We start from the raw sequence: 11,859 nt of genomic DNA on the forward strand, positions 1-11,859 counted from the left end.
ATCTTCTCTTGTTCAACTCTCGACGCTGCGACACTGTCCTGCAGCGCACGCATCATCTCCAGGACCTACGCCATTGTCACAGCTCCTTCCTCAGCAGATGGCACAGGTGATGTTTGTCTTGTTCTCCTCATTTTCTCAGCAAAAACTCAGCAAAACTTTGAGAAAATTCAGAAACTTTGGTGTGGATGGGACCACTAGGGGTGGCAAAGCGGGCTGGCCCGCCCCGCTTTGGCCCGCAAAATGCGGGCCAGTTTTCGTGACCCGCCCCGCATGCGGGCTGGCCCGCGGGCTTGCGGGCTGGCCCGCATAACTTTTATAAATAAAATATTATATATAGATGTAATATGAAATTATGAATTAATCCAACCTGCGGTGTACTAGAAAGTATGACAAACAAATACTCCTCACAAATTCTGAAATTGATTGTATAAGGTGGCCAAAAAACAAATACACATCATCAATAGTTTACAAGAGATTTGATGAACTCAAAAACAACACTGAATAAATAAGCAACAATTAACAATCAAGAGCAGTTATCACATCAAACACTTGTTATGCAGTTGCTATTATGTCATCTTCTTCCACTTCAAGAACATTAGATGCAACCTTAGAAGAGCTTTCATCTTCTACTTTTTGATAATTATAATCTTTTCCATCATCTGCATACATTTGAACAATGACAATGAAAGAATGAATTTACCCTCAAAAAATCCATGCTTCCAAAAATAATACAATAACAATAGAATTGGTTAAAATAAATAAATTACCTTCAGAAAATCCATGCTTCCAACTAGAAGTACAAATAATTGCTTCCACATTTTCAGGCAAAAGAGAATTCCTATACTTGTTAAGAATTCGAGAACCAATGCTAAATGCAGATTCTGATGCAACTGTGGTTATCCGAAAAACGTTGACTATTATTTTTCCACCACTCTAACACATCCATATGCTCCAAAAAATCAAAATCCAAAGTTGGCTCATTCAAATAAGTGTCAAGTTGTGTTTTTCCACTTTGATTAGCTACTTGAAGCTTGCGCATTTTTAATTCCTATTATAGATGTAATAAGTTAGTAACATGGGGCAAGTACAACAAAAACTAAAAAATGAACTGAAGTACATTCAAGTAAGCAACTTACATAAAAAAGACTTGGTTTAGAAGTAGATGGGGATGAAGATTGTCCTTGCTTACACTTTAGAGTATTTGATGTTGTTGCTCTCAAACCTTTGCTAGAATATTCGGCAAAAAGTTTGTATAATTTTTGCTTGATGTTTTCCAATTTCAACTCCCAAGTCAATGAATCAATTTTTTCAAAGCAAAAACTCAATGTTTCTAACTTCATCCTTGGGTCTAAAATTGCACCAAATGCAAGTACAACACTATATTCATCCCAATATTTTTGAAATTTGACTATCATCAATTCAGCCATATTCTTAATTAGTGCATCTTCATCTTTCACATTTTCTATCAACAAGCTTTGAATTTTCCAAACTTGTAAAAAATACAAGTTGGAAGTTGGATAACTTGTAGCAGAAATCAAGGTAGTGATATCATAAAAGGGTAACAAGAACTTACAAATTTTTTCTGCTCTCTGCCAATCTTCCTCTGAAGGGCAATATTTATAAGATTCATCAACCAAGTGCAAACTTCCAAAAACACGTTGATATTTAAGAGCACTTTGAAGCATCAAGTAAGTTGAGTTCCACCTTGTAGGGACATCAAGACACAAACCACATGATGCATCAATATCACTAAACTTTTCCAGACATTGTTTGAATTTCACCATTCTACTCTCTGAACCCCTCACATATTTGATCCTATTTCTAATTTGGTTCAAAGCCTCACCAAGCACCTTTAGTCCTTCTTGAACAATTAAATTTAATATATGTGCACAACAACGAACATGAAAGAATTCACCACCACATATCAAACCGTTTTGTAAAAGAAGTTGGCTTCTTAGAGTATTTTGGAGAACATCATTAGTAGAAGCATTATCCAAAGTGATAGAAAATATTTTTTTCTCTAATCCCCAATCTTGTAAAAAATCATAAATTTTCTTAGACAACTCAAAACCTGTATGGGGGGGCGGCATATGACAAAAGTTGAGTAGCTTGCTATTTAACTTCCAATTTAGGTCAACAAAATGAGCAGTCAATGATATGAAACCTTCAGTATTAATAGATGTCCATAAATCAGAAGTTAAGCATATCCTACTAGGAATAGAAACAAGCAATTCCTTAAGCACTGTCTTTTCTTTTATATACATTCTCCCAATATCAGCCTTAACAGTGTTCCTAGAAATCATAATTGCATCAGGACACAAGTAGCTTATCCAAGTCCTAAGTTCGGGATACTCAACAAATTTATAAGGCAAATTATGTCTAATAACTAGATTAGACAACAATTCACGATGAACAACTTGATCTATCTTTTTTCCTTTCAACTTTCCCTGCATATCTAAAATCATTTGACCCACATCTTCAGTTTTTCTTTTATCACATTTCATAATATGACGATTTAAATGAGAAGTGCCATATTTTCTTCCACCAGTTAGATATATTCTATTGCAACTATTGCACCTTGCCCTTTCTTTTCCATCTTTATCCACCCCAATCTTAGTAAAGTACTTCCAACAATTAGAGGTGGTAGTCTTATCCCTTTTCTTTTTGTCACCTTCAACAGTTTCAGATTGATTTTCAAAATCATCTTTCTCAATTTCATTTTCACATTCGGGAATATTAATATCCTCTTCTTCAGCCATTCCAATTTCAAAATTAAGATCCTGATTAATTAATAGCATAAACATAAGAACCTATCTAAATATAACCATAGATACAAAGAGATAAATGCAACATAACCAACATGATGTAGAATTTAAAAATTACCCCAAAGCAGAAAGTTGTCACCTACAAAGCCAATACGATAACAAATACAAACAAGTTGTTGCTCCACAAATCTTGAATGACTAAAATCCTAAAACTGCAGAAAAAAAGTAATGGAAAAAAAAAATTCTCATGAGTAAAAATGGCAGTTGCAGATGGTGGAAGGTTAAGGAGGAAGAGATAGAACCTGGAGGAAGACGGTGGTGGAGGGCGATAGTCGCAGATTGGTGTTGGCGATGGAGGACGACGAAAATTGACAGTGGTGGAGGGCGACGGTCGCAGATTGGTGTTGCCGGTGGAGGACGACGAAAACTAACGGTGGTGTTCGTGGAGGAAGAATGGCAGCGACTGGCGGTGGAGGACGGCGAAAGCAGTGGTGTTCGTGGAGGAAGAATGGCAGCGACTGGCGGTAGAGGACGGCGGAAACAGTGGTGTTCGTGGAGGAAGAATGGCAGCGACTGGCGGGGCGGTGGAGGACGGCGAAAACAAACAATGGTGTTCGTGGAGGAAGAGAGGCATGACGGCAGCTTTGCGGTTGCAGATGCTTGCTGTTTGTATTTTTTAGGGTTTCAAATTGAATGTGTGTGAATGAATTTGGGGGAAAAAAAAAGGGCACCAGCAGAGCAGCACATGCACAACACACATCAGTTTTCACATAAGCGGGTTGGCGGGTCAGCCCGCCCCGCCCCGTCGTAAGCCCGCACGGGCCACGGGTTATGCGGGGCGGGCTTAAGTGGGTTGGCGGGTCAGAAAAGGGAACCCGCCCCGCGTTTTTTGGTGCGGGCTGCGGGCCGGCCCGCGCGGCCCGCCCCGTTTTGCCACCCCTAGGGACCACGATTCACATGGGCCCCACGGTGGGCACCAAATGATCCTGTCGCCAACTCCAACGTGGAGGAATCGCTTTGTCGCTTCCTTACCCCGCCTATGCAACTGTGCTATCCGCAAGAGTGCTCGTAGAACCTTCTCCAGGAACTTCAAACGCAACCTGCAAAACACACAGACAGCGCCTCTGGCGGCCGTTTGAACTCCGACGCTCAAGTTAGGTCACATAATCACCAAAAAAAATAATGTGTATCTATCTCTCTCTGATTCTCTCTTTTTATTCTCTCTCTGTGTCTGTGCCTAACAGAATTCTGCTACGCTATTCTCTGCGTGTGTCAGAATTCTGTTATGCTTTTGTGCGAAAACGTACCACAATCAGTGAAGACGTGGGTGTCTGCGTTTTCTGTGTGTACCTTTCACGACACGGAGTGCACCTTTATCTTGGCCGCGCCCCTTTCAGATGCTGCCACGTGGAGGCATGCAACTCACATCTAACCGTACACGTGCCACTACCTGAAGGGCTCTTAGCGCATCTCTTTGTGCGCCTAAGTTATTCCCTTGCGGAGTAACTTAGCGCGCTTCTTCCATCTGGGTAAATCGAACACTCCCAGGAGAACGCCAGGTGTGGCTGGACTAGGCACACTCACCAAGCATTGCTCTCTGCATACACGATTTCCCCTTCACGATGTCAGACACGTAATGGGTTAAGAGAGTCACTAATCACTGAATGGTTTACTAACTCCCTCAGGCCACTCTCGTGCACGATTCTACCGGCGAGGAGCTCCTCTTTCTCTGAGGTATGATCATGTGAGGTCCATGCGTAACGCTCTCGCTGGGAATCTCAGTCCCAGTTTAACTGCGTGTAACATGAAACCCCGATGACCATGCACCCGATGAATGATCGGTGCTCTATTGCTTCTCGCGTTCTCCCCCGGGTGTTTATCTTGGAACTGATCTGTCGGTGGCCACTCGGTTACTGACCACCGATCACCATACCGGGTGATCTCCTCCCTGATTTCTCCGCCACCTGATCCACGTGTCACCCTGCGGGTGGTCCACGTGGTTATCTGCTGCTGACGTCATCGACTACCGATGACCGACCGGATCATATATAAACAACCGATTAAAATGCATTTTCAATCGGTTAAAATTTTGTAAACAATTTATGTATCATTGTTTGATTACTTTCCTTAATTTCTTATATGTGACTGTTTGATAAAGGTTCATTCTTATTCAATCTTTGCGAAAAAAATTTATAAACAATTCACCCCCCCCTCTCTTGTTTAAGCCATCAATTCTTACAACTCTTATTAACCGCACCCACAAGACAGCCAATCTCGGAACAGTTAAAGTTACCCCGATTAGCCACTCCAATAAGGCGATTAAACTCGAAACATTTACAGTTACTTCGATTAGCCTCACCCATAAGACGACCTAACTTAGAATAGTTACAATTACTCTGATTAGTCGTACCCATAAGAAGGCCTAACTCAGAGCAGATACAATTACTCTGATTAGCCGCACCCAAAAGACAACCGAACTCGGAAAAGTTACACTTGCGTCGATTAGGCGAACCCATAAGACGACCTTACTTAGAATAGTTAAAGTTAATCCGATTAGCCCCACTCGTAAGACAACCTAACTCGGAACAAATATGAGTAGTCACACCCATAAGACGACCTAACACGGAACAATTACAGTTAGTCCGATTAGCTGCACCCATAAGATAGCCTAATGACCTTACTTAGAATAATTACAGTTAATTCGATTAGCCACACCTGTAGGACGGCCTAACTCGGAACAAATATGATTAGCCGCACCCACAAGACGACCGAACTTAGAATACATACAATTACTTCGATTAGTCGCACCCATAAGACGACCTAACACAGAACAATTACAGTTACTCCGATTACCCACACCCATAAGACGACAGAACTCGAAATAGTTACTATTAGTTTGATTTGTCACTCCCATAAGACGACCTAACTCATAATAGTTAATTTTACTCCGATTAGCGCCACCCATAAGACAACCTAACTTGGAACACATACAGTTATTTTGATGGGTCGCACCCTAAAGAAGACCTAACTTAGAAAAGTTACAATACTTTGATTATCCGCACTCACAAGAATGCCTAACTCGGAATAGTTACACTTACTCCGATTAGCCGCACCCATAAGACGACCTAACTCGGAACAGTTATAACTACTTCGATTAGCTGTACCCAATATAAAATCTAACTTAGACCAGTTACAGTTACTCCAGTAAGCCTCACCCGTAAGATGGCCTAACTCGGAACAAATACAGTTACTATGATTAGCCACACCCATAAGACGATCGAACATGGAATACTTAGAGTAACTTCGATTAGCTGCACCCATAAGACGACCTAACACGGAACAATTACAGTTACTCCGATTAGCCGCACCCAGAAGGCGACCTACCTCGGAACAAATATTTTTACTCCCATTAGCCGCACCCACAAAACAACCCAATTCAGAAGAGTTACAACTACTTTGATCAGCCACACCCATAAGACGGCCTGACTCTGATTAGTTACAGTTACTTCGATTAGTCGCACCCTTAACACGGCCTAACTAAAACAGAAACAATTACTCTGAATCCCGCACCAATAGGATGACCTAACTCGGAACAGTTACAGTTACTCCAATTTGCCGCACCCACAAGACGACCTCACTCAGAACAGTTACAATTACTTCGATTAGCCACACCTAGAAGACGACCTAACTCGAAAATGTTATAGTTACTCTGATTAGTCGTACCCACAAGACGACCTAACTCGGAACAGTTACAGTTACTTTGATTAGCCGCACCCATAAGACGGCCTAACTCAGAACAATTACAGTGACTCCGATTAGCCGTACCCAAAAGACGACCTAACTCGAAAATGTTATGGTTACTCTAATTAGCCGCACCCACAAGACGACCTAACTCAAAACAGTTACAGTTACCCCGATTAGCCATACCCATAAGATGACCTAACTCAGAATAGTTACAGTTACTCCGAAAAGCCACGCCCATAAGACGGCCTAACTCGGACCAACTACAGTTACTCTGATCAGTTGCACCCATAAGACGACCTAACTCTACAAAAGTACAGTTACTCTAATTAGCCACACCCTTAACATGACCTAACTAAATTAGATACAATTACTCTGGTTGTCGCACCAATAAGATGACCTAACTCGAAAATGTTACCATTACTCTGATCATCCGTACCCATAAGACGACCTAACTCATAAAAGTTACAATTACTCCGAGTAACCATAGCCATAAGACAGCCTAACTCAAAATAGTTACAGTTACTCTGATTTGTTGCACCCATAACACGACCTAACTCGGAACAGTTACAGTTACTCCGTTTAGTCGCACCCACAAGACGGCCTAACTCGGAATAGTTACAGTTACTCTGATTAGCCGCATCCATAAGACAGTCTAACTTGAAATAGTTACAATTACTTCGAAAAGCCGCACCCATAATGATGGAAACCGTCCAGCCTCAACTTTTGACCAAGAAGATAGATAAAGATCGAGCTTTAATGAAAATTTTGTAGAGTCTTTTTCTTCTTCTTAGCCTTGTAAAAATTGTATAGAGTAGTTAGGAAGTTTTGGGCCTTGTATTTTAGGCCAAAGTAGAGAAATATGTAAATAGAAAACAAAGTAAAGTGTAAAATAGTAAAAGAGGGGTGCAAATAGAAATGTAGGCAAGGAAGGCATGAGGCTCCACATGTTTTCTCCTAAATGGAGAGGATTTGCACCAATAAGGTGGTGACACTTGTCACACTCTCATTTGAGAGTTTTTGAGAGACTTTCTCCTATAAATAGGAGTCTCTTATACATGTATTTTTTAAACTTGGAATTAGTAATGAAATGTTGCCTATTTTTGGTCATTTTACTTGTTCTTAAGTTCTCCCTAGGTTAGTCTCCTTCAAGACTTAGCCTAGACTTTTTCCTAATGAGTTGGTCTCACCTCTCACTCTCACAAATTCCTAACTCCACTTCAATCCATGGAAACTCCTCTTGAGTTTCTTTAATGCTTCCGCTCCTCATATCTCCTCCATCATCCATCCAAAGAAGAAATTACAAAGATCACTACTAGAAGAAGAGCTTTTTTCCATCATTTGGTATTCAGAGCTAAGGTTGTAAGATCTTCTTCTATTTTTTTCATAATTCCGAGTTGTTTTCATGTCTTGTTTCTATCGATTGATTTTGTGTTTTTTTGTCTTTTTGTTCTGGTCAAATTAATTGTTCTTACTTGAATCTTCATGTATGTGCTTTTAGGTGTTCTTGTGTTCATGTTCATGTTCATGTGTGCTTTTGAATTTTGAGTTTTCTTCAAATTTGTTCGGTGAAATTTTCTTATATTTGAGTCATTTTGATTTTATAATCATAAATGTTTTGTTTAAAGTCATGTTTAGTCCAAAAATTGTCATAAACTCCATTGGTTAAACTTTTGAAAAAAATTTCAAATTTCTTCATAGATTAGAGCTCTTGAGTGTTTTTTATTTTCATTTTTGAGTTCATAAATTGCTACTAGATTATTAGCAATTTTCTTTGAGTTAGGTTTCCGTTATCATTCTCTTCAAAAATCATTTTCGAAAGTTCTCGAAAATTTTCCAAAAATTTTTCGTGGTTTAAAAAGAAATTTGGTGGTGTGAGTAGTAATGTGAACTGTTTATGAAATTTGTTGGATCTGCACTACCAATAGCATATATGGTTTAGATTTTCAGATTTTCCTCAAATTTTTCCTTTTTTTTCCTTTTTTTTGAGAAAATGTTTTTTTGACACCGTGCTCCACTCTACACCTCAATAAATATTAATATTTTAATCATTTTTAATTTTTTTAATTTTAAAAATTATTTTAACATTTTACATATTTTTTTAAGGAGATTTTTTCTCTTTTTTTTTTAATTTCTTTTATTACAAATATTAATATTTTATTGTGGGTGTAAGATGGAGCAGGTGCCAAAATATCATCATCATTTTCTTTGCGATTTGTGTTGTTGTTCTTCATCTTCTGAGCATTCATGAAATTGGAATCGGAACAAGTTCGGTGTGATGTGTGAGTGAAATCGGTGCGCGACACTTCCACAGTTTTCGCACTACAAGACTTTGCGAGTGTGGTTTCGTCTTAAACTGCAAACGGCGTCGAAGGAGAATTTGAATCTGGAATTGGAAGTCCGAAAACAGAATCAAAAGTTTCGGTTCCTTTCGTGCTTAGTTGGAATTGGTTCATGTAAGTTCTTCTTCCGCTTTCACTTCCGATTCCGGCAATATGAGTTAACATGAAGTTAACGCCTAGATACTAAGAAAAAGCCTAAGTCACGAGGGATCCATGCACGTGGTGTGTATAGCGCATTTGAGCGTGACACAAGTAAACAACCCTTGGAGGTGTTAAGGCCCGCTAGGGTTAGGGTTTCACGGTAGACCGCATACATGGCACATGAATACTTAGGGCACCCATAGTACAGATGGCCCCGCAACATTGGTGCATGAGTTGGTACTGATCCTGCCGGTTGACCAGAGTGCAAGAGCCTTGCCACGTCAAAGGTTTCTCCTTCTGGATCAGCTTCGCACCACGTTAGCCTTTGTCCTTCGCGTCTCGATTCCTCGCAAGAACCTGAAAGAAACAGAGTGGCGCCGCTGCGGCCGATCGCGCTCTGACGCTCAAGTCAGTGACGGAATCACCAAATACTAAGAGAGAAACTCTAAACTCAAGGAACCGTGCAAGTATTCTCTCAGCGTACTCAAGTGTTTTGGAAAACGTACTCAAGCGTATTGAAAACGTACCTCAAAAATCTGTTAAGAGTTCCTTATATACCTGAGCGTTTCTCTCTCCTGACGGTTACACCTCTGGACACGTGGCTCACATCCAACTGTACACGTGTCATCATCTGGAGCGTCCTCTACTTGAGCGTCACTTCTACTCTTCAAGCCATTCGACTAAGTTATCCATACTAGGAGTAACTTGGTGCATAGCTTTCCTTGGAGCGCGACCCTTCTAGTGGCGAGTATGGGTGTCACCATGCACACCTCCTCTATGGTCTCGCCTGCCGCCATCACGATCTGCTTCACTTGCACGCCATGCATGTTCTGAGAAACTGTTCCCTTGCTCTGACCTCTGGCTAGGGAATGATCATCTAATAACCTCATCCTCCACTGCTGCGTGACAAGCATATCACTCGTCCTCCATACTCGTACCCTTTGGAAACCTTGAATAAGCTTTCCTGATCTTTCGGCGATGTGCCCTTTCAGGCGGTCTCTAACCGCTCGATCGCCCAGAACTCACATACGGCGACTACGACGCAAGCCTGGTGACCGCCGGTTATACATGCTAGAGATCGGAGAACGCCAAGTCAACAATTGGCGACTACACAGACTTCCCGATGTGCTTCCCTTCCGTCAGCCAGGTGTCCCGTTCAACACGCCTATATTATCGCTTGCTGCCACGTCATCACTTCCGACTACCTGATCGGTACACAAGCCCCCCAGTCTTAAGCTGAGACTTGACCAGCGAAAAGACTAAGAGGTCACGTCATCGCCTACGTGGCGCTGGTACGGATTTCCGTACGTTCGTACCCTCTGCCTTTCTGACGCTCCACCAAACCCCTTTCCCAATCACACGATACGTGGCTTCATCAACGGTCGTCTTTAACTAACGTTTGCGCTTCCGAAAACGTTCGAAAACCCTTAAAACCTTCGCGCTTTTCACTGTTCCATCATCTTTCTTCAATCTCAAGCGTTCTAAGTATTTTCTCTGCGAACCACGAAGCTTCTCGTCTCTCTCAATCTTCAACTGTCTTCAACGCTCATCCGATCACAAAAAGGTAACCCTTTTACTCCTTCTATGGACACTTGCTGCATTTTAATCGGTTTGCATCATCCATTATCTGTCTGAAGCATACATTGTGGGCTATTTTCTCTTTTTCTCGTAACCTAGGGCTTCGTCCTTCATAACGTTTATCTCAGCGAACCCTTATTCGTTCACTCTGTCTTCTTCGTCCTCAATCGAGTCGCTCTCTGTTATCCTCATCTCATCCCTTTCTCTTTCCCTTGCAGTTCCTGCGATGGCTCACACGAAGTCCACTGCTAACCCTCCTTCCTCGTCGCGAAACCCTCCACCCCAAACGCGTAGGGTTGCCCCTGGGGCAAATCCTCCACCAGCGCGCAACCCACCACGAGCCTCTGGTGCTCCTTCTAATCAGGCTGAGAGGCCTACTTCTTCTCACGCCAATCCTACTCAGGCCACTCCACCAGTCGCCGAATGAGCTTCCCTTCCTCCACGAGACTATAAAGAACTCTACCCTTGGGCCACCCCAACTCTGCTGAAAGAGACATCCTCAATAAACACTGAGTTGGGCGTGCACCGACTGAGGAAAGGAGATCAGTCCGACCTTTCCTTCCACAAGGAGCATGACAACAAAGTGGTCGTGCTGCCTTGCTTCCCGGGTGAACCGATTTGCGCGGACGATAAAGGGAACAACGGTGAGTTGTTCTGCTTCATCTACGCTACATTCTTCAAGAAAGTGAAGCTTAGGCTTCCCTTTACTCGCTTCGAGAGAGAGCTATTGACCGAGCTCAACGTCGCCCCTGGCCAGCTTCATCCCAACAGCTGGACGTTCGTGAGGGCGTTCCAAATCATCTGTGCCCACTTGGGGCTGCCGGCTTCGGTGGACGTCTTTCTTTTCCTGTTCGAGGCTAAGAATCCCGGAGATCGCCTCTGGATTAGCTTGAACGGGATTGTTGGGAGGTCAATCCTCTCGATCTTCCAGCAATCTTACAAAGACTGGAAGGGGAAGTTCGTCAAGGTATGCCAAAACGACCAAGACCCTTCCCTGCTCGACGGCTTCCCCTTGTACTGGGTACACAAAGGGAACAAAGACTCTAAAGAAAGCTTCAGGAGGCCAAGGAGTCCCGACAACATGGGGGAGTTAGACAAAGATCTCTGCCTCTTCTGGAAGAGTGTGGCCGCTGCCAACATCACCCTCCCCACCGCCTCAATAATCTCCTTCGAGTTCCTTGAGGACCAACTCGAAGCTCACATAGGTTAGCTCCTGCCTCAGCACCAAGTCTTTCACCTCGAGTTAACACTAACTTAGCGTCTTCACCACTCTATTTTGGCATTTCATTATT

At 42.3% G+C, this 11,859-nt stretch overlaps 1 pseudogene; it reads right to left on the bottom strand.

The window, feature by feature from the left end:
• Positions 1-552: 552 nt before the first annotated feature.
• Positions 553-7,204, bottom strand: LOC150029278 (zinc finger BED domain-containing protein RICESLEEPER 2-like; annotated as a pseudogene).
• Positions 7,205-11,859: the final 4,655 nt, after the last annotated feature.

Source organism: Phaseolus vulgaris, chromosome 1 (assembly GCF_051622355.1).
Source record: "Phaseolus vulgaris cultivar YP4 chromosome 1, ASM5162235v1, whole genome shotgun sequence".
Taxonomy (NCBI): Eukaryota; Viridiplantae; Streptophyta; class Magnoliopsida; order Fabales; family Fabaceae; genus Phaseolus; species Phaseolus vulgaris.